This window comes from Oncorhynchus gorbuscha, linkage group LG01, assembly GCF_021184085.1.
Source record: "Oncorhynchus gorbuscha isolate QuinsamMale2020 ecotype Even-year linkage group LG01, OgorEven_v1.0, whole genome shotgun sequence".
Lineage (NCBI taxonomy): Eukaryota > Metazoa > Chordata > Actinopteri > Salmoniformes > Salmonidae > Oncorhynchus > Oncorhynchus gorbuscha.
This window is the reverse complement of record NC_060173.1, coordinates 26,251,727-26,275,926: the sequence shown is the minus strand read 5'-3', so window position 1 is coordinate 26,275,926 and position 24,200 is coordinate 26,251,727. Positions and strand designations below refer to the sequence as shown.

General features: G+C 43.9%; 1 protein-coding gene across 4 annotated transcripts in view; it reads left to right on the top strand.

The window, feature by feature from the left end:
• LOC124035603 (furin-like) overlaps positions 1-24,200 on the top strand; it is a 239,223-nt gene that overhangs the window by 27,867 nt on the left and 187,156 nt on the right. The window lies entirely within an intron of this gene.

The window sequence follows — 24,200 nt, the reverse complement described above, 5'->3', positions numbered from 1 at the left end:
AGTTCAGCCGATAGCTGGCAACTAAAGCCTGCACTTCTTCTCGTTAATTGGGTCACACCATACCATGCATATGTGTGTGTGTCTGTGTCTGTGTGTGGTAGTTTACGTGCCTCTGCCCAACACACAGCTGGGCAGTCTGGCTCTCCAGGGGGAGAGCCAGACTGCCAGTCAGTCTGTTTACTCTGGGTTCTATATGGAGCATCCTAGGAAAGAGTTATTTTAGGATTACAGGGGAAGTATGATTGTAATTGGGGAAAAGAAACAAGCAGGTTAGTCTGAGACTAGCCTGTCTAGTGTCCTATCCTCTTTTGAGCCTCAGCCTCCTTCCATATCCCTCGCTTTGTGGAGAGAGCAGGGGAGAGGGAGAATTTGTGTGTGCGGCTGTTCGTGTGTTTGAGTCAATTGGAATTTGATCCTTTTTCATAAACACACACACGCCCACACATGTTGATCATTAGTATATATTTCTCTGGACTCCCCGGTTATGTGCTTTGTTATTGGCAGTTAGTAGTCCTTCTACTACTTCATCTTTTCAATCACAGTTCAGTTGTTCCGCAGTAGACTTCACTCTATATTCACGTATGCATGCAGTGAGCTTCACTACACACACCACTGAACAGCCGTCTGGATTCTTCCGTGGGAATACATGCATAGGAGGTTCTGAACTCCCAAACCTTCCTTCACACCCCCCCCCACGAAAATAGGATTTTCAGAGCAGTTTGCAAACTTAATTTAGGCTTATCTTCTGCTTTCTTTATGTTGCTGTCCATGCAGCTTCTGTCTTGAGGACTGTTTTGCCAGCACAGACTGGAAAATGATCCGGGATTCATCCAATGGCATTGAGGAGTATACCACTTCAGTCACCAGCTTCATCAAAAAGTGCATCGATGACATTGTCCCCACAGTGACCATACGTACATTTCCCAATCAGAAGCCATGGATTACTGGCAACATCCATACCAAGCTAAAAGGCTAGAGCTGTCGCTTTCAATGAGCGGGACAGTAATCCGGATGCTAATAACAAATCCTGCTATGCCCTTAGACGAACCATTAAACAGGCAAAGCATCAATACAGGGCTAATATTAAATCCTACTCCACCTCTTCTGATGCTCGTCGGATTTGGCAGGGCTTGCAAAATATTACGGACCACAAAGGGAAACCCAGCCACGAGCTAGCCAGTGACTCGAGCCTACCAGATGAGCTAGATGCCTTTTAAGCTCGCTTCGAGGCAAGCAACACTAAAAAATGCATGAGAGCACCAGCTGTTCTGGACGAGAGCACCAGCTGTTCTGTGATCACGCTCTCCGTAGCCGGTGTGTGCAAGACCTTTAAACAGGTCAAAGTTCACCAAGCCGCGGGGCAGACGGATTACCAGGATGTGTGCTCAAAGCATGCGCGGACCAACTTGCAAGTGTCTTCACTGACACTTTCATCCTCTACCTGACCGGGTCTGTAATACCTATATGTTTCAAGCAGACCACCATAGTCCCTGTGCCCAAGGAAGTGAAGGTAACTTGCCTAAATGATTACCACCGGTGGTTACCACTGGTGGTAAAGGTAGGCAACAACACATCTGCCACACTTATCCTCAATCCAGGGGCCCTTCAGGGGTGCGTGCTTAGTCCTCTCCTGTACTCCCTGTTCACCCACGACTGCATGGTCAAGCACGACTCCAACACCATCATTAAGTTTGCTGACGACACAGCAGTGGTAGACCTGATAACCGACAACGATGACATAGCCTATAGGGAGGAGGTCAGAGACCTGGAAATGTAGTGCCAGAGTAACAATCTCTCCCTCAATGTGAGCAAGACAAAAGAGCTGATCATGGACTACAGGAAAAGGAGGCCAAACAGGCCCCCACTAACATTGATGGGGCTGAAGTGGAGTGGGTCGAGAGTTTTAAGTTCCTTGGTGTCCACATTACTAACAAACTATCATGGTCCAAACACACCAAGACAGTTGTGAAGAGGGCACAACAACACTTTTCCCACCTCAGGAGACTGAAAAGATTTGGCATGGGTCTCCAGATCCTCAAAAAGTTCTACAGCTGCACCATCAAGAGCATCCTGACCGGTTGCATGACTGCCTGGTATGGCAACTGCTCGGCATCTGACCGTAAGGCGTTACAGAGGGTAGTGCGTACGGCCCAGTACATCACTGGGGCCAAGCTTCCTGACATCCAGGACCAATATACTAGGCGGTGTCAGAGGAAGGCAAAAAAAATTGTCAAAGACTCCAGCGCCAAGTCTAGGTCCAAAAGACGCCTTAACAGCTTATACCCCCAAGCCATAAGACTGCTGAACAATTAATCAAATGGACTATTTACACTTGACCCCTCCATCCTTTTTTATACACTTCTGCTACTCTCTGTTTATTATCTATGCATAGTCACTTTACAAATTACCTCGGCTAACCTGTACCCCCGCACATTGACTTAGTACCGGTACCCCCTGTATATATCCTCGTTATTGTTATGTATTTTTTGTGTTATTTTGTGCATTTTTTAATTTAGTAAATATTTTCTTAACTCAATTTCTTGAACTGCATTGTTGGTTAAGGGCTTGTAAGTAAGCATATTTTTTAACCTTTATTTAACTAGGCAAGTCAGTTAAGAACAAATTCTTATTTTCAATGACGGCCTAGGAACAGTGGGTTAACTGCCTGTTCAGGGGCAGAACGACAGATTTGTACCTTGTCAGCTCGGGGGTTTGAACTTGCAACCTTCCGATTACTAGTCCAATTCTCTAACCACTCGGCTACCCTGCCGCCTCATGGTAAGGTCTACACCTGTTTTATTTGGCGCATGTGACAAATAAAATGTGATTTGATTTGATTTTTTGATTTTCCAGAAATGTTTTTTTCTGTTGTTATGTTAGTAATTCTAACATCTGTCATAAAGTAATAGGAGGAGATGTGATATTGTTAATTTGCCTCTCGTTGTCAAGCCCATCACCACTCGATTGTCTCCTTGGCACTGATTGTTTACTTGTCAAAGTAGTGTCTCGCTCTCGGCTGGCTTTGATTGGAATTCATTGGTTATTGAGTTAATCTGGCAGGGATTGCTGTTGGGGTGCTATGAAAGGATTGTGCTGCGGAGGGAGAGAGACAGAGGCAGGGAGGGAGAGAGGGAGAGAGAGAAAAAAAAGATAGATAGATTGAAAAAGGCCATTAGAAATAATAGCCTTAAATAATGCCTAATTGAATAGGGCTATTAATTGCTTAATATTCTGCTCCGAGACAGTGTGCATGCATATTTCAAGCAATCAAACTCCACAGATTGATATGCATGAACACGCCAAATACACACGCCGCTCACACAGTCTCACACACACAGTTACACATACACATACACAGTTACACATACACACACAGTCACACACACAGTCACATACACACACACACACACACACACACACACACACACACACACACACACACACACACACACACACACACACACACACACACACACACACACACACACACACACACACACACACACACACACACACACACACACACACACACACACACACACACACACACACACACACACACACACACAGTCTTTCCCACAGAGGATAGTTTTGTGTTTATGTCTTCATCACGTCCACTTTATGAAGGTACTTCTGACTGACAGGGACAAGGGAATGATAGTATTGGATTCCGATGCCGTTTCCCTCTGTGCAGCCCTCTGGTATAGCCCCCACTACCACCAGTATTCCCAGTTAGTGCCCAGTCTAGAGCATGAAACACCTGTAGATCTCCCAGACCAACCCTCTGCCAGTAAAGCGCAGGGCAGACAGACACTTATCCAATCAGAAAGCTAGGGCTTGAAGCACTGGCAGGGGTTTGATTGTGGTTTTGGGTTTGATTGTGATTTTTAATCACTTAAATTAGCCTGTCTTTTTTAACCTTGGTACAGATCATCGCCTTGTGGTGATGTGACTTGAGCTTAATCAAGTCTCTCTCTCTCTCTCTCTCTCTCTCTCTCTCTCTCTCTCTCTCTCTCTCTCCCTCTCTCTCTCCTTCTAACTCTCTCGCTCTGATCTCCTCTTTCCCTCTCTTCCCCGTCACTCCCTCCCTCCTAGCCACAGATGCTGAGGCAGACTCAGACTTATCAGTATAAAATAGTGCTGAGTGATTAACTGGAATTTCTGTTATTTATTTATTTTTAAACAACTAATTGACTGAGGTCCGTTCATTTATTTGAATTCCATTTGGTTTGGGTTCTTTTCTGTGAGCTCACTGTGCAGTTTCTCTATCAAATCTCTATCGAATCAGATCAAACATCACCTGTTGTCAGATGTGTGCATACTGGTAGCGAAGTCAGGTGCAGGAAAGCAGAGATTTGTGAACAAGCGCATACTTTATTGAGGCAAAAGTGCAAAAAGCGCAAAACAGTCACAAGAATAATGTTTAATAATAAACATCTTCGTGAAATACCACAGAAAAAACAAACCGGTCTGGCGCATTAAACAACACACATGTAACACAAACAATCTTACACAAAGACATGATGGAGAACAGAGGAGTAAATACATGTAGATTGATTGGGGGAATGAAAACCAGGTGTGCAGGGAACAAGATGGCTAGAAAGCCGGTGACGTCGACCGCCGAACGCCGCCCGAACAAGGAGAGGAGACGACTTCGGTGGAAGTCGTGACACCTGTGCAATGTAGTAGGGAGTTGTAGTTTCCAACAGGCCAATATTCTACATAGTTTAAAGCAGAAAATGTGCCAATTATCTACAATCACCATAATCCACTGCACGCCTACTTGTCCGGTCTGTGTAGGGCAGACACGGAGAGAGAGAGAAGAGACAGATAGTGGTGAATCACTAAAACAATACAGAAATACACTATGGAAAAAGAAGGAACAGCATGTCAGAAATCAGCTCAATGTAATTGAAGAATCCATAGACTCTAACCACTTCTGGGAACATTGGAAAACACTAAACAAACAACACAAAATAATTATCTATCCAATATTGAGATATATGGGTAAACCACTTCTCCAATCTTTTTGGCTCTGTAACAAAGAATAAAGAGCAAAAACATATACATGATCAAATACAAATCTTAGAATCAACTATGAAAGACTACCAGAACCCACTGGATTCTCCAATTACCTTGAATAAGCTACAGGACAAAATAAAAACCCTCCAAACCAAAAAGGCCTGTGGTGTTGATGGTGTCCTCAATGAAATTATAAAATATACAGACAACAAATTCCAATTGGCTATACTAAAACACTTTAACATCATCCTTAGCTCTGGCATCTTCCCCAATATTTGGAACCAAGGGCTGATCACCCAAATTTGACCCCAATAACTACCGTGGGATATGCGTCAACAGTAACCTTGGGAAAATGCTCTGGATTATCATTAACAGCAGACTCATACATTTCCTCAATGAAAACAATGTACTGAGCAAATGTCAAATTGGCTTTTTACCAAATTACGTAGTACAACAGACCATGTATTCACCCTGCACACCCTAATTGACAACCAAACAAACCAAAACAAAGGCAGCCTTCTCATGCTTTGTTGATTTCAAAAAAGCCTTCGACTCAATTTGGCATGAGGGTCTGCTATACAAATTGATGGAAAGTGTTGTTGGGGGTAAAACATACGACATTATAAAATCCATGTACACAAACAACAAGTGTGCGGTTAAAATTGGCAAAAAACACACACATTTCTTCCCACAGAGCCGTGGGGTAAGACAGGGATGCAGCTTAAGCCCCACCCTCTTCAACATATATATCAACGAATTGGCGCGGGCACTAGAAAAGTCTGCAGCACCCAGCCTCACCCTACTAGAATCTGAAGTCAAATGTCTACTGTTTGCTGATTATCCTAGAGCACACAAAAAACTACACATACCTTGGCATACCTTAACTTCCACAAAGCTGTGAACGATCTGAGAGACAATGCAAGAAGGGCATTCTATGCCATCAAAAGGAACATAAAATTCTACATACCAATTAGGATTCTGGCTAGAAATACTTGAATCAGTCATAGAGCCCATTGCCCTTTATGGTTGTGAGAGCCGTTAAATTCTACAACCACCTAAAAGGAAGCGATTCCTAAACCTTCCATAACAAAGCCATCACCTACAGAGAGATTAACCTGGAGAAGAGTCCCCTAAGCAAGCTGGTCCTGGGGCTCTGTTCACAAACACAAACACACCCTACAGAGTCCCAGGACAGCAGCACAATTAGACCCAACCAAAAAATGAGAAAACAAAAAGATAATTACTTCACACATTTGAAAAAATTTACAAAAAAACAGAGCAAACTGGAATGCTATTTGGCCCTAAATGGAGAGTAGACAGTGGCAGAATACCTGACCACGGTGACTGACCCAAACTTAAGGAAAGCTTTGACTATGTACAGACTCAGTGAGCATAGCCTTGCTATTGAGAAAGGCCGCCGTAGGCAGACATGGCTCTCAAGAGAAGACAGGCTATGTGCTCACTGCCCACAAAATGAGGTGGAAACTGAGATGTACTTCCTAACCTCCTGCCCAATGTATGACCATATTAGAGAGACACATTTCCCTCAGATTACACAGATCCACAAAGAATTAAAAAACAAATCCAATTTTGATAAACTCCCATATCTACTGGGTGAAATTCCACAGTGTGCAATCACAGCAGCAAGATTTGTGACCTAGTGCCACAAGAAAAGGGTAACCAGTGAAGAACAAACACCATTGTAAATACAACCCATATTTATGCTTATTTATTTTCCCTTGTGTACTTTAACCATTTGTACGTTGTTACAACACTGTATATATATATAATATGACATTTGTAATGTCTTTATTGTTTTGAAACTTCTGTATGTGTAATGTTTACTGTTAATTTCTATTGTTCATTTATTGTTCATTTCACTTTTGTATATTATCTACCTCATTTGCTTTTGCAATGTTAACACATGTTTCCCATGCCAATAAAGCCCCTTGAATTGAATAGTGAGAGATAGCAAGCAGTTGCTTCGCGAGGTGATCAGGTGAGCAGTTGCTTCTACAGGTGAGCAGTTGCTTCGCGAGGTATCTCTACCTGAAAATACATGATCTAAGCGATTGATAGTTGAGATTCAGCAGTCATAGAAGTATGCCTTATTTACTTTGAAGAATTACTAAAATAGTGATTTTGCCAGACAGCATAGGCAGCAGCTCTATAGAGATGAGATGATGACTTTGAATGAAATAATAAAGTCATCAAATAAATCAAATGTAATATACACAACTTAAATATTTTATTAAAGTAATAAATTATTCTTAATAAGCGATAAGCAGTAATGGGCAGTCACTACCATCATGGGACTTTTAGTAATTATTTTATTCTGTGTTGTCACAGCATTCAACCCACATAATGCATAGTGCATTTAACCCTTGTATTGCGTTCATGTTATTCACCCAATGGTCCCATAACAATATTGGGGTTTTAAAACAATACAGCCATAACAATTTACATAAAGATACTTACTACTTAGATGTTGACTTATATCAGTTACAATCAATATAGACAGCATATGGTTAATATTTGGCATTTACCTCTGCTAGATCACATTTATCAATAAAAGCACTATTCTGGGTTTTTTTCTGTGATTTTTTTTGTAAACAAAAATCAATTATAATCAAGACATGGGTGGAATAATCATGCTTATTTTGAACAAATATAAATGAAATAAATTTTACATACAGTATTTTATGGAAATGTTAAATGAGCCCCATTGGACACAAATGAAGGCCGGTGTACACACCACATGACGGACAGTTTTACTGTGTGTGTGTGGTGTTTCAAATGTATTTCTTGCACTTGATGCATGTGTACTGTGTCTTCCTGTCCACCAGCTGCAATCTAGAATGATGAAAACACTTAGTTCAGGAATTTTACAAACATCTCACTCACATAATTGTTGGTTCTGTGGGTTGGGCGGATGGGGCACCAGCATCCTCCTCCTGAATCCTCCTCACGATGGCTGCAGAAGCTGGGGTCCTTGGGATACGTTGCCTTCTGTGGAAAAAGAGCCATCACCTCTGGAGCTTCCCTCTGTTTCAATCTGGGTTCAATGCTATCCCGATGACAAACGCGGTGTATGCCGAAATGTCCAAGATGTTGAAGAATATCACAAGTGACCAGCGTCTTCCTTTGCAGCTGAAGCCAGTCACCGGCTTGTTTACATTTTTCACCCCTCATTTTGTGGCATTGTAATCCATTATGATTTCTGTTTTTTTATGTTCCTGGCCACAGATTCTCCCATCCCTATGCAGCGTACTCATGAGTACCACATTTTTGCCTTTCTTTGGCAAGTAGGACACTAGGGACGTGTCGGCCGTGAACACAAACTTAGAGGAATTGAGAGGCCTGTTCCGTGTATTCAACAGCTGAGTTGGGCGCTCTGGCTCGTTTTTTCGTACTGTTCCTACCATCGTCAGCTTCCTCTTGAGGAGCTCCTGTCTCAGCTTGTGTGAAGTAAAAAAGTTATTGCATGTGTTGATGTGGCCACGGAGTCCCTGTGTCACATCCAGGACAACCCGCATCCCTTGGTTCTTCTCAGGTGCTCCTCTATCTGGTTTCCCCATATACACTTTCAAGTTCCACTCATATGATGAAGCAGCATCACAGGCAGCCTAGATCTTGATTCCATATTTTGTGGGTTTAGACTGTATGTACTGCCTGAAGGGGCAGCAGCCTCTAAATGGCATAAGCTGCTCATCAACCGTAAAGTTGGGCCCAGGGTTGTAAACAGGGGAAGGCGGTCCACCCACTTGTTCCACACTGACCTGATTGCAGCCACCTTGTCTCTCTGCCACTGAGCTGGTCTGGTTTCTTGGTTATCGAAGCAGATAATCCTGGAAATAATGTTTTCCAGAGACATTGTTGCACAGAAAGCTTCTCTGCCATTTTCTGCATCCCACAGGAATTCTGTGGATTCCCCATTGAAAACACCAGCAAGGATAAGCACCCCAAAGTATGCATTTGCCTTATTTTTGTTTATTGTCCTGCTGAAAAGTGAATATGTCACCCAGTGTCTGTTAGATAGCAGACTGAACCAGGTTTTCCTGAAGGATTTTGCCTGTGCTTATAGCTGTATTCTGTTTAGTTTCATGCTAAGAAATTATCTTGTCTTTGCCGATTCCAAGCATACCCATAACATGATGCAGCCACCACCATGTTTGAAAATATGAAGAGTGGTACTCAGTGATGTGTTGGATTTGCCCCAAACATAGTGCTTTGTATGCAGAACAAAAGTTAATTTCTTTTCCACGTTTTTTTGCAGTATGACTTAAGTGCCTTCTTGCAAACAGGATGCATGTTTTGGAATATTTTTATTCTCTACAGGCTACCTTCTTTTCACTCTGTCATGTAGGTTAGTATTGTGGAGTAATTACAATGTTGTTGATCCATCCACAGTTTTATCATATCACAACCATTAAACTCGGTTTTAAAATCACCATTGGCCTCATGGTGAAGTCCCTGAGCAGTTTCCTTCCTCTTCTGCACTCTACTCAACAAACTCAACAAACTGGATGCAGTCTATCACAGTGCCATCCGTTTTGTCACCAAAGCCCCATACACTACCCACCATTGCGACCTGTATGCTCTCGTTGGTTGGCCCTCGCTTCATACTCGTCGCCAAACCCACTGGCTACAGGTTAACTACAAGTCTCTGCTAGGTAAAGCCCCACCTTATCTCAGCTCATTGGTCACCATAGCAGAAGCCACTCGTAGCACGCGCTCCAGCAGGTATATCTCACTGGTCACCCCCAAAGCCAATTCCTCCTTTGGTCGTCTTTCCTTCCAGTTTTCTGATGCCAATGACTGGAATGTACTGCAAAAATCTCTGAAGCTGGAGACTCATATCTCCCTAACTAGCTTTAAGCGCCAGCTGTCAGAGCAGCTCACAGATCACTGCACCTGTACATAGCCCATCTGTAAACAGCCCATCTATCTACCTACCTCATCCCCATACTGTATTTATTTATTTATCTTGCTCCTTGACCCAAACTGGTGCTGGTAGTAGGGCAGCTTCGTTGTAAATTCTCGTGGAATTTTATGCATTTTTCTTGTAGTTTTAATGGAAAACAGATAGAACATTGTATGTTTAAACATTAAGAAACATTTTCCATTGGTCACATCCCTACCCTGCAGTGTATCGCACATGCGCTTAAATAAAGATGGAGTCTCCAACAAGAGAGTGATGGATGGGTTGTGTAGGTAGGTAGAGAGGCAGGAATCTATATATAAATGAGTAGGGGAGAAGTTAAAAAGAAACAGAAGGAACCAAAAGAACTGGAGGAACTTATTCAAGAACGGAAAAAAAAAAAAATTTCTTCAACTCAGGAACGCTATCAAAAATAATTAACAGGAACTCGTTATTAAAGACGGAGTCATCCATGATTCTCCAAATTATATAAAAAAAGGAAGCTAATTATTTGAAGTAGATGTTTTATTTTCTGTCTCCTCCTCACCCTATGAATGACGATTACTATAAGGAATTCTTTCCAAATAATAATAAATAAATAATTTAACAAATGCAAATTACAGAGGAATAATGTTTTGAGGCTATTAAGTTCTTTCATTCTAGAAAACTCCCAGGGCTTGATGGCATACTGGTAGAGTTATATCAAGCCTTTTTTATATATTCAAAGCTCCTTTATTAGCTTGTTTTAACTGGGCTTATAGAAATGGTAGCCTGTCAGGTACTCAGCAGGATGGTCTGATTTCACTATTTTTAAAACAAGACCCAGATGGCAAATATAAAGATCCAGTCCATCTAAAAAACTGAAGGCCTCTTACACTTCAATGATGTGATGCAAAAGTACTAGCGAAATGCATAGCACTCAGAATTAAAAAGGTTTTACCAGGTATTGTTAATCTGGATCAGACAGGTTTTTTACTTGGATAATGCATTGGCGACATCTTTACGACAACTACTAGATATAATAGAATAACATACAACAACTAAGAAGCCAGGCATGGTATTCTTAGCGAATTTTGAAAATGCCTTTGATAAAGTAAGACTGCATATGATGTATAAATGCCTGGATTTGTTTGCATTTTGGTTAGTCTCTTATTCAATGGGTAAAAGTAATGTATAGCAACCCCAGGTATAAAATAGTAAATAGCTGCTACTTCTCAGAGAGTTTTGAACTGTCAAGTCTGCACAATTTGCCATGTTATTGACCTCGTGTAGCCGGTTTCTGGTCTCAAGTTCAGGAATGGCCGAAAAAGCATAATATTAATCTAGAATTGACCTTAGAAATAGCATTTTTGGAAGATTTGGAGAGACCTGGCCAGTAATTTACTAATATACTAATACCTCTTAGTAAAATTATTTATCTTCAACTCGCAATCTGTGGAATCTATTCAATTAGAGAGATTCAAATTGCATGTTAAACATCACAGCAAAGTTCAAATCAAATACAATGTTATTTGTCACAAATTGTCGAACAATTCACAACAATACACACAATACACACAACCTAAAAGTAAAATAATGGAATTAAGGAATATATAAATATTAGGATAGGCAATGTCAGAGTGGCATAGACTTAAATTCAGTAGAATAGAATACAGTATATACATATGAGATGAGTAAAGCAAAATGTAAATATTATTAGAGTGACTAGTGTTCCATTATTAAAGTTGCCAGTGATTTCAAGTCTATGTATATGGGGCAGCAGCTTCTAAGTTGCAGGGTTACGTAACCAGGTGGAAGCTGCCTAGTGATAGCCTAGTGATGGCCCTGAGATAGAAGCTGTTTTTCAAGCTCTCGGTCCCAGCTTTGATGCACCTGCACTGACCTCGCCTTCTGGATGGTAGCGAGGTGAACAGGCAGTGGCTCAGGTGCTTTTTGTCCTTGATGATCCTTTTGGCCTTCCTGTGACATTGGGTGCTGTAACTGTCCTGGAGGACAGGGCAGACCGCACCACCCTAATGAGGGGCTTGTGGTTGTGGGCTGTGCAGTTGCCGTACCAGGCGGTGATACAGCCTGACAGGATGCTCTGAATTGTGCATCTGTAAATGTTTATCAGGGTTTGAGGTGCTAAGCCACATTTCTTCAGCCTCCTAAGGTTGAAGAGATGCTGTTGCTCCTTCTTCACCACACTGTCTGTGTGGGGGGACCATTTCAGTTCGTCAGTGATGTGTACGCCGATGAACTTGTTACTTTTCACCTGCTTCACTGCTGTCCGGTCGATGTGGATAGGGGCGTGCTCCCTCTGCTGTCTCCTGAAGTCCACGATCAGCTCATTTGTTTTGTGTACATTGAGTGAGAGGTTATTTTCCTGGCACCACACTCCAAGGGCACTCACCTCCTCTCTGTAGGCTGTATCGTCAACGTTGGTAATCAGGCCTATTACTGTTGTATCGTCTGCAAACTTGATGATTGAGTTGGAGGAGTGCATGGCCAAACAGTCATGGGTGAACAGGGAGTACAGTAGGGGGCTGAGCACGAACCCTTGTGTGTTGAGGATCAGCAAAGTGGAGGTATTGTTTCCTACTTTCACCACCTGGTGAAGTCTGTCAGGAAGTCCAGGACCCAGGGCCCGAGCTTAATGATGAGCTAGGAGGGTGCTATGGTGTTGAATGCTGAGCTAAAGTCAATGAACAGCATTCTTACATAGGTATTCCTCTTGTCCAGATGGGATAGGGCAGTGTGCAGTGTAGGGATAGGGCAGTGTGCATTGCCTGTGGATCTATTGGGGCGTAAGCAACTTGATGTGGGTCTAGGGTGTCAGGTAAGATAGAGGTGATACAATCCTTAAATAGCCTCTCAAAGCACTTCATGTTGACCAAAGTGAGTGCTATGGGGGCGATAGTCATTTAGTTCAGTTACCTTTGCTTTCTTGGGTACAGGAACAATGGTGGACATCTTGAAGCAATTGGGGATAGCAGACTGGGATAGGGAAAGATTGAATATGTCTTTAAACACTCCAGCCAGTTCTGAGGACGCGGCTTGGGATGCCGTCTGGGTCTTACTCACGTTGGCTACGGAGAAGGCGAGCCCACAGTTCTTGGTAGCGAGCTTCATAGGTGGCACTTATCCTCAAAGTGGGCGAAGAAGGTATTTAGCTTGTCCGGAAGCAAGACGTCGGTGTCCGTTGAATAGTCCTTAGCACAGGTACTTCCTGTTTGATATTCTGCCCTTAGGAAGGGAAGAGCAAAATGGAGTCGTGATCAGATTTGCAGAAGGGAGGGTGGGGGACGGCCTTGAAGGCAACCCGGAAGTTGGAGTAGCAGTGGTCGAGTGTTTTAGCAGAGCAAGTACTACAGTCAATGTGTTGATAGAACTTTGGTAGCTTTTTCCTCAAATTTGCTTTGTAAAATTCCCAGCTACAATAAATGCGGCCTCAGTATATGTGGTTTCAGTTTGCATAAAGTCCAGTGAAGTTCTTTGAGGGTCGTGGTGGTATTGGCTTGAGTGGGATATACACGGCTGTGACTATAACCGAAGAGAATTCTCTTGGGATGTAATACGGTCGGCATTTGATTGTAAGGTATTCTAGATCGGGTGAACAAAAGGACTTGAGTTTCTGTATGTTATCACAATCACACCATGAGTGGTTAATCATGAAATATACACCCCCGCCTTTCTTCTTCCAGTAGAGATCTTTATTCCTGTCGGCTTGATACACTGAGAACCCATCAGGTTGTAAGGACAAAGACAGTGTATCCCGAGAGAGCCATGTTTCCATTAAACAGAGTATGTTAAAATCCCTGATGTCTCTCTGGAAGGAGATTTTCGCCCTGTGCTTGTATACTTTATTATCCAGAGTTTGAAAATTAGCGAGTAATATACTCGGAAGCGGTGGATGGTGTGCCTCCCGAGTCGGACAAGAAATCCACTTTGAACACCTCTTCTCCGCCGGCGGTGTTTTGGATCAGCCTCTGGAATCAGTTCAATTGCCCTGGGGGGTACTAACAAAGGATCCAATATCGGGAATGTCGTATTCCCGGTCATAATGCTGGTGAGTTACCGCTGTTCTGATATCTATAAGTTATTTCCGTCTGTATGTAATAACACACAAAAACCTCCTTGGCTAATAATGTAAGAAATAACACACACAGAAAACTAAGTACTGCAAAGTTGCTTAGGAGCTAGAAGCAAAACTGCAAAATCTGTCGGCGCCATTTTACAGCTAGCTAGTTGAAAGATATGTGGCACGTAGAAATCCGAAGAGGGTGAGCAGCAGAGATAGGTGGGATAGGCAGAGGGAAACTGAGGGTTGGGATGTGGAACCGGAGACAAGTGAGAGTGAAGTTTCTGGGCGGGGATAGAGTGACGGTCAAAGAATATATATATATTTTTTTAACTGACACTAAAAGTGAACGTTGAGATCTAATAACTGTTTTCCTGAGGCTATTGCCACACTTGTACTCACGTACACATGCATACACACACACTCATATTCAAATGCACACGCGTGCATACACACACACACACACACACACTTAGATAGTGCCACACATGCATACAAACGCTTGCTCTTTAGAATTTGTGGTCCTTGACGTCTTTTGTTTTTGTATTATTGTTTTTTGTTGATGCTTTTTTGTCTTCTGTTCTTTTTGTTGCCACATTGGGTGGGTGGTGGTTTTGGTTGGGTTAGAGGGGGACGGTAGCTCAGGAGGGGTGGAGATTTGGTGTCGGGGAGTGGAAGGGGAGGTTTTTCAAAGGAGGACTGTGCGGGGGGGTCTTGGAAGGTTGAGGGTCAGCTCTCGAGGGGAACTGTGGAGGGATCTTGCATGTTTGGTGGCCTGGTGGTTGGGAGCTTGTGCCGGTGACCGATAGGTCGCTGGTTCGGGTTCCCGTTTCGACTGGGTGGGGGATCTGTCCTTGTGCCCTTGGGCAGGGCGCTTGACCCAGGTTGCTCATGTGGGTCGCTCTGGATGGGAGTGTCTGCTGGATGACTGAATGTAATGTAATATGTTGAGCAGCTTCACTGCTGGTAGGTTGTAATGTTTTAAAATTTCACAACTAAAAAAAGTGAGTGTAAGAACTTGGCAACAGAAAAGGAGTGGAAGAGAATGGATGGACGGTGGCTAAAGACAGAGTGAGAGGAAGAGGCAGAGGGAGGATTGCTAAGCAACATTTAAACAGTTGTCTGAAATTAGATTATGGAGCTATACATCCTTAGTCTTTGTTTTGGTGAGGCACCAGCCACACCACAATAAGGTGCCATATTTCAGCCTCTTGTCTCTGAGTAGGTGACAGGAGGCAGCAGGGATATAGTAAACATAGCTAATGCAGTCCTGCAATGTCTGGGCTAAAACCGTAGACACACACTCACACACACAGCAGCTCTATTTGAAGGGATGGTTGGGTTAGATAAAGGATGCATGGCCTGGGGATGGTTGAGTGAACAGGGGGAACGATGGCTTAGTCATCCTCACTTCCTCTCCCTCTGGTGGTGGTTGTTCCCTGGGGCCAGCCAAACACATGCACACACATTGTCTGTGAGCGAGCTGGCAGAGGATGTGTTTAATCAGGAAGTCATGAGATGTTTAACAGAGATGATTACAGCATCGTCAGGTAATATATTTTTTGGTTCAGTGTTGTGCTAAATGGTTTATTGTTCAAATAGATTGTGCTTATGCATATGGTCTAGGTTTAAATCATGTCATGCAGTGTTTCTTATAAGCCAATCAGCTCATTGTTCTGTGAGAGGTGACACTGACTCACCTTGCTCAGTGGCGAGTGGCTCCAATGTCACATCCCATCTCTCTCACTCACTCAATCATTCACTCAATTAACAAAACAAGCAATGCCATTGTTGGATTCTACAAGCAAGCGCCACTCCCGAGGTTACTGCCATTTTGAAGATTGATCCACAATATAATATAACCATTTGATATTACGGTTTCAATAAATCATTTTAAATGGCACTTTCTATTTTATTGACAATATACAGTACATTTGGAAAGTATTGAGACCCCTTCACGTTTTCCACTGTTTGCCTAAATTGTTTAATTCTTTGGGGTACCCCCCCCCCCCTTCTTCTCAATTTCCGCCTAAAGGCATACCCTAATCTAACTGCCTGTAGCTCAGGCCCAGAGGCAAGGATATGCATATTCTCGGTATCATTTGAAAGGAAACACTCTGAATTTTAGGGAAATGTGAATTGAATGTAGGAGAATATAACACAATATATCTGGTAGAAGAAAATACAAGTAAATAAACATAAACATACTGTCACGCCTTGGTCTTAGTATTTTGTGTTTTCTTTAATTATTTGTTCAGGCCAGGGTGTGACATGGGGTTATTGTATTGTCGTATTGGGGTTTTTGTAGGCATTGGGATTGTGGTTGATTAGGGGTGTGTCTAGTATAGGCTTGGCTGCCTGAGGCGGTTCTCAATCAGAGTCAGGTGATTCTTGTTGTCTCTGATGGGGAACCGTATTTAGGTAGCCTGGGTTTCACTTTGTATTTCGTGGGTGATTGTTCCGGTCTCTGTATAGTTTCACCAGATAGGCTGTAATTAGGTTTCACGTTCCGTTTTGTTGTTTTGTATTTTGTATTCAGTTATTTTCATGTACCACGATTCATTCATTAAAGACATGAGTAACCACCACGCTGCATTTCGGTCCGACTCTCTTTTGACAAACGGAGAATGCCGTTACACATACGAAATAAACATATGTTTTTTTTATTGTTTTTCATCTTTCAAATGACCAAGAACAGCCAAACATACAGATAGGATGCTGTGGATGATTTAAATGAAGAACATAAGATGGCAACAATAGATGAGCAAAGTTTTGGACAGATACCTTCAGAAATGAGCGAGCTACATGACATTGAGCAGTCACCCAGTCACCCAGGTGTCCCACACAAATGTACCCAAGTGGCCGAATTGGTACAGTGATACATTTTGAAGGAAAGAACTATATACAAAATACATAAATGCTATTCTAACACCCCCCCCCCAAAAAAAAATATATATATATATAAAATATATACAGTATATAAAAAAATATATATAATAATAAAACAAACGATTAACAAGGGTTATTATTTACATATTTTCTATTTACAATATTGTGAAGACCCTCAGTCCTCTACACGATATTGTGCTGCTGGTGCCATGGCCCACAGCAGTCTCTTTCTGCTCTAAAGCAAAGGCTTACTGAACAGGTGGTGCAGGTGATGGGGCATTTCCTGTGACAAAGGGCACAACAAAGTCTCTCTACTGTGCCCTTTTTGCCCTGAGGCACATTCATGCCTGCAGAGATTCATCTGGGCAGGTGAACACCACTGGTTGGAGCAGAAGGGACAGAAGGTGCTGCAGTGGACTTGCTGTAGCTAGCAAGCTCCTGGATATGCATCTCCCTGAAGGCTAGCTGTGAGATGGGGGGCTGTCCACAGCTCTTGGCCATTTCCTTCTGGAGGATGAAGGAATTCACCACAGCAATGTCAATGAAATGATAGAAAAATGTATTGTACCATTTCATGGACTTTTGGAGAACATTGTAGTATCCTATCAGCGCATCTGACAGGTCCACACCTCCCATGCTCTTATAATAATAATAATATATGCCATTTAGCAGACACTTTTATCCAAAGCGACTTACAGTCATGTGTGCATACATTCTACGTATGGGTGGTCCCGGGGATCGAACCCACTACCCTGGCATTACAAGCGCCATGCTCTACCAACTGAGCTACAGAAGGACCATGTTGTAGTCCTTCACAGCAGCTGGAATGGGGACATTTTTTGTGGTCCATGCCCCGGCACCGTCCTTCACACGCCTGACGACATAATCTCCACTGAAGGTCTTGTGGATACTGGAGCACATGACCATCTCTCTGGTAGCCATCCACTTCACAAAGGCCATCTTCACGGATCCATCGCATGGTACCCCGCTCAGCCAGCTTAGGCATGTCGTTCACCTTTGTCTTTGGAAAGCCCACTCTGTTGGTCCGAATGGTGCCACAAGCCCACACATCCCGCTTGCTCAGCTCTGTAACCAGGGTAGGGCCTGTGTAGAAGTTGTCCAAACAGTTTATAGCCCTTCCTCAGCTCTGTAACCAGGGTAGGGCTTGTGTAGAAGTTGTCCACAAACAGTTTGTAGTCCTTCCCCAGCAGTTGAACCCAATAACTCCATAACGGAATCATAACTCAGTCCATTACCGGCAGCAAAACTGCTTTTCCCCTCATAAACAAAAAGATTGTAAGTGTAGGCACACACAGAATCAGCCAAAACAAACAGTTTGTAACCCCATTTGGTTGGTTTGTTACGCATGTATTGTTTGAGGCTGATTCTGGCCTTTGAGACTACCATTCTCTCATCGATGAACAGGTTCTGGGCGAGCTGAAAATAGGTCTTGCAGGCCTCAACGATGTTGGGGTAGAGAGGTTTGATTTTGCACAGCCTATCAAACCTTGGTGTGCCTCTCTTCTTGTCATTCTTCCCATCAACTTCTGGGTCACTGATGTGAAGCGCCCGTGAGATAGTCAGAAACCTTTTACAAGACATGACAGTCATGGGGAAAGGCAGTTGATAGAGAGCTGACATTTTCCAGTAGTCCCTTAGAGTTTTCAACTTCACCAGCCCCATGTAAATGACCATTGAAAAGTAGCAGAACATGTCTGACATGCCTCTTTCTGTCCTGCCTGCTTCTTAGCACCATACTTATTGGTGTTCGACACCAGGGAATCATCAACTGACGAGGTGAAAAACAGTTGAAAAAGTTGAAGAGGGCCGTACTTTGCAGTCATGTCTAGTTGAGGTCCTGGCTGCCTTTTGGGTCTATAAACTGGTGGATTTGGTTCCACATCATCTAACACAGAGTGCCAATGACCCTCTGGCCCTCTGTCTGCAGGTTTCTCTCTTCCCCACCTCCGCTTCTTTGTCACTGACTTCACATCTCTAGATGGCCAGGTAGGTGTGGAGCCGGAGACAGCGGGGGTCCGACTGGATGAACCAGCTTCAGAGGGAGATGGACACCTAGACATTGGCGGCTCATAATCAGAATCACTGCCACTGTGAAAGATTTTTAAAAATCAGTAACAATACTTTCACGTATGAGCCCTGTATCAACACGTAAATAAACAGATATATATATATATAAAGTAGAGGGAACATAATCACTATGGTGATACACACACACGCACACACACACAGTATAGCCAATGTGTACTTTACACATTTCATTACAGATTATATTTTTATATATTGCAAATAAAATAAGAAAATCAACAAAAAAATCTCAAATGTATAATATTTGATATTATTAATTTCAAACAATGACATTAGCATTACAACTTACCAATCCAGCAAGGCATCCTCGCCATGCAGAAACATGTCTACCGCCTGGGAGTCAAAACTAGCTTTGCTGAAAGATTCATCTTCCTGAAGCAACTCGGTCTCGCTGTATCTATCTATTTCCTCTATAATTTGGGTTAAATCTGTCTACCTAGAATGTGTTTTAGCTTTTCCTGATTTATTCGGCATATTTTAAATATATAAACTTGTTGAAAATGCTATTGAATATGTACTGCTATGCGTAACACCCGTGGCTCCGTCAAGTAAGATTTGCAATGGCGAATGAACCTCTTTTACGCCAGAGTTTACGACAAAGGCTGGTCTTCAAACATATAACCATTACATATTGCCGTTTACCTCAGCTCATTGGCTATCTTCCAAGCAATTTTCCAGATGATCACTGGTCATTGGGACAAAATACAGTCAATCAACGATAGACCGGTTCTACCATTGGTGTGCAATGATGTCATTGATTGGTGTCTTCAAATCGGTTTGTTTCGGTCAATACATCCCGGGAAAAGAACCATCAAGTTGTAATGTTGTTTGTCTGCTGTTTGTAGTGAGTCAGACCGAAATGCAGCGTGTAGGTTACTCATTACTTTTAATGAAGAAAATAGCGGTACATGAAATAACTGAAAATACGAAAACAACAAACGAGTGAAACTAATACAGCCTATCTGGTGACTAACACAAAGACAGGTACAATCACCCACGAAATACAACGCGCACACAGGCTACCTAAATACGGTTCCCAATCCGAGACAACTAGAATCAGCTGACTCCAATTAGGAATCGCCTCAGGCAGCCAAGCCTAACTAGACACACCCCTACTAATACACACTCCTAATTAATACAAACCCCAATACGAAATACAACATATAAACCCATGTCACACCCTGGCCTACCCAAACATATAACAAAAACACAAGATACAATGACCAAGGCGTGACAGAAACCCCCCCCCTAAGGTGCGGACTCCGGGACGCACCTCAAGAGCATAGGGAGGGTCCGGGTGGGCGTCTGTCCATGGTGGCGGTTCTGGCTCGGGACGTGGACCCCACTCCATTAATGTCCTAGTTCCTCCCCTTCGCGTCCTAGGATAATCCACCTTCTCCGCCGACCATGGCCTAATAGTCCTCACCCTGATCCCCACATAACTGAGGGGCAGCTCGGGACCGAGGGGCAGCTCGGGACCGAGGGGCAGCTCGGGACAGAGGGGCAGCCCAGGACAGAGGGGCAGCCCGGGACAGAGGGGCAGCCCGGGACAGAGGGGCAGCTCGGGACAGAAGCAGCCCGGTACTGAGGGGAAGCCCGGTACTGAGGGGAAGCCCGGTACTGAGGGGAAGCCCGGTACTGAGGGGAAGCCCTGTACTGAGGGGAAGCCCGGTACTGAGAGGAAGCTCGGTACTGAGAGGAAGCTCGGTACTGAGAGGAAGCTCGGTACTGAAAGGGAGCCCGGTACAGAGAGGAAGCTCAGTACTGAGAGGAAGCTCAGTACTGAGAGGAAGCTCAGTACTGAGAGGAAGCTCAGGCAGGTAGTAGGCTCCGGTAAATCCTGGCTGGCTGGTGGACCTGGATGATTAAGGTTGTCTGGCCGATCTAGAAGATCTTGGCAGACTGGCACTTCTGGCGGATCCTGGCAGACTGGCACTTCTGGTGGATTCTGGCAGACTGGTGACGCTGGGCCGACAGGAGACTCCGGCAGCACAGGAGAGGAGAAAGGCTCTGTCTGAGCTGAACAGGCGGGAGACTCCAACAGTGCAGGAGAGGAGAAAAGCTCTGGCTGAGCTGAACAGGCGAGGCGCACTGGACGCGCTGGGCCGACTGGTAGCACTGGTGGCGCTGGACAGACAGGAGACTCCGGCAGCGCAGGAGAGGAGAAAAGCTCTGGCTGCGCTAAACAGGCGAGGCGCACTGGAAGCCTGGTGCGTGGTGCTGGAACTGGTGGTACTGGCGCGAGGACACGCACAGGAAGCCTGGTGCGGGGAGCTGCTACCGGAGGACTGGTGTGTAGAGGTGGCTCTGGATAGACCGGACCGTGCAGGCGCACTGGAGCTCTAGAGCACCGAGCCTGCCCAAGCTTACCTGGCTCGATGCCCACTCTAGCCCGGCCAATAGGAAGGGCTGGTATAAGTCGCAGCTGGCTCTGCACCCGCACTGGAAACACCGTGCGCTCCATAGCATAACACGGTGCCTGCCCGGTCTCTCTAGCCCAACGGTGAGCACAGGGAGTATGCGCAGGTTTCCTACCTGGCATAACTATTCTCCCTTTTAGCCCCCCCCAATATTTTTTGGGGGTGACTTTCCGGTTTCCAACCGCGTCGCTGTGCTGCCTCCTCATACATACGCCTCTCCGCTTTAGCTGTCTCTATTTCCTCCTTGGGACGGCGATATTCTCCCGGCTGCTCCCAGGGTCCTTGACCGTCTAATTCCTCCTCCCATGTCCAAATCTCTAAATGATGCATTCTCTCCCATTGCAACTGCTCTTCACGATTAACAGGGAGAGTAGGCTCAGGTCTGTTTCCTGACTCAGCCACTCTCTCTCTGCGCTTTCCCCTGTTACCTTCAGTTTTCGCTCTGTATAGCAATGCTTTCCTTCTCGATTCCATACGTGTATAGCCTTCTTCGCATTGCTGTAGGGAATCCCAGGCGGGCTCCTGCACACGCCCTGGGTCGGCCGCCCACCTGTCGATTTCTTCCCACGTAGTATAATCCATATCGTCCTCCTTCAGATCCTGCCAGTTCACACGCTGCTCGGTCTGTGAATCGTGGTGGGTGATTCTGTAATGTTGTTCGTCTGCTGTTTGTAGTGAGTCAGACCGAAATGCAGCGTGTAGGTTACTCATTACTTTTAATGAAGAAAATAGCGGTACATGAAATAACTGAAAATACGAAAACAACAAACGAGTGAAACTAATACAGCCTATCTGGTGACTAACACAAAGACAGGTACAATCACCCACGAAATACAACGCGCACACAGGCTACCTAAATACGGTTCCCAATCCGAGACAACTAGAATCAGCTGACTCCAATTAGGAATCGCCTCAGGCAGCCAAGCCTAACTAGACACACCCCTACTAATACACACTCCTAATTAATACAAACCCCAATACGAAATACAACATATAAACCCATGTCACACCCTGGCCTACCCAAACATATAACAAAAACACAAGATACAATGACCAAGGCGTGACACAAGTATGGTTGTGTTAGTAACAACCGGAGGATTGCAATGAAACCAACCATGACTGGATAAACGTTTGTTTATTGTGTGTAATTACCATGAACGCATCGTCCAAAGTTGAATGAGACGGAAATCATGACGTAAGCGGTTTACAAATGTTTCGTGTTAGGCTATAAAAATTGATTTGATCAAACAAAACAAACATTCACTGTGTAGTTAGGACACCATCTTCAATGGTAAGATATTTATTTTATTGTTATTTTTTACTTTCATGACGCTAATGCTTGATTGGAAAATGCTAGTAATACATGTGTGTGTGTGGCGCCGTCCTCAGAAAATAGCATGTTTGCTTTCGCAGTAACGGCTTTTTGAAATCTGACACAGCGGCTGGATTAATAAGACATTCATCTTATAAATGATGTAAAATACATGTATTTACAAGAATGTTTACTATAACAAATGGTGTATTTAGAATGTTAGCTCTCTGCAGTTTCACCGGATGTTGGCCTGGAGGGACGTTAGCGTCTCTCCTAGAGAGGTTAACCACTACTGGATCAGTGTCCTGAAATTGTTACGTTACAGCCTTATTCTGGAATGGATTAAATTGTTTTTCCCCTCATCAATCTACACACAATACCCCATAATGACAAAGAAAAAAACAGGCAAATGTATTACAAATATAAAAACGCAAATATCACATTTACATAAGTATTCAGACCATTTACTCAGTAATTTGTTGAAGCACCTTTGGCAGCGATTCCAGCGTTGAGTCTTCTTGGGTATGACGCTACAAGCTTGGCACACCTGTATTTGGGGAGTTTCTCCCATTCTTCTCTGCAGATCCTCTCAAGCTCTGTCAGGTCAATCGGGTTCAAGTCTTGGCTCTGGCTGGGACATCATGGACATTCAGAGCCACTCCTGTGTTGTTTTGGCTCTGTGCTTTGGGTCGTTTGTCACGTTGGAAGGGGAATGTTCGCCCCGGGTCCTGAGTGCTCTGGAGCAGGTTATAATCAGGGATCTTGGCATTCAGGCCAAAAAGTTCAATTTTGGTTTCATCAGACCAGAGAATCTTGTTTCTGAGAGTCCTTTAGATGCCTTTTGGCAAACTCCAAGCAGGCTATCATGTGCCTTTTACTGAGGGGTGGCTTTCCTCAGCCCACTCTACCATAAAGGACTGTTTGGTGTGCTAGACTGTTTGGATTGCTGCAGAGATGGTTGTCCTTCTCGAAGCTTCTCCCATATCCACAGAGGAAATGTGGATCTCTGTCAGAGTGACCAACGGTTTCTAGGTCAGTTCCCTTCCCTGCCCAAGGTCCCCGATTGCTCAGTTTGGCCAGGCAGCCAGCTCTAGGAAGAGTCTTGGTGGTTCCAAACTTCTTCCATTTAAGAATGATGGAGGCCACTGTGTTCTTAGGGACCTTCAATCCTGCAGACATTCCAAATCATGTCCAATCAATTGAATTGACCGCAGGTGGACTCCAATCAAGTTGTAAAAACATCTCAAGGATGATCAATGGAAGCAGGATGTACCTGTGCTCAATTTTGAGTCTAATAGCAAATGGTCTGAATACTTACATAAGTTTCAGTTTGCATTTGTTAATTCGTTTTGTTAGTTTCAACAGCGCGTACAACCTAATTTCCCCCTAATCAACGTGCTGCGATTTATCTTTTGGGGTGATATACCAGATATCCAGGGCGGCAGGTAGCCTACTGGTTAGATCGTTGGG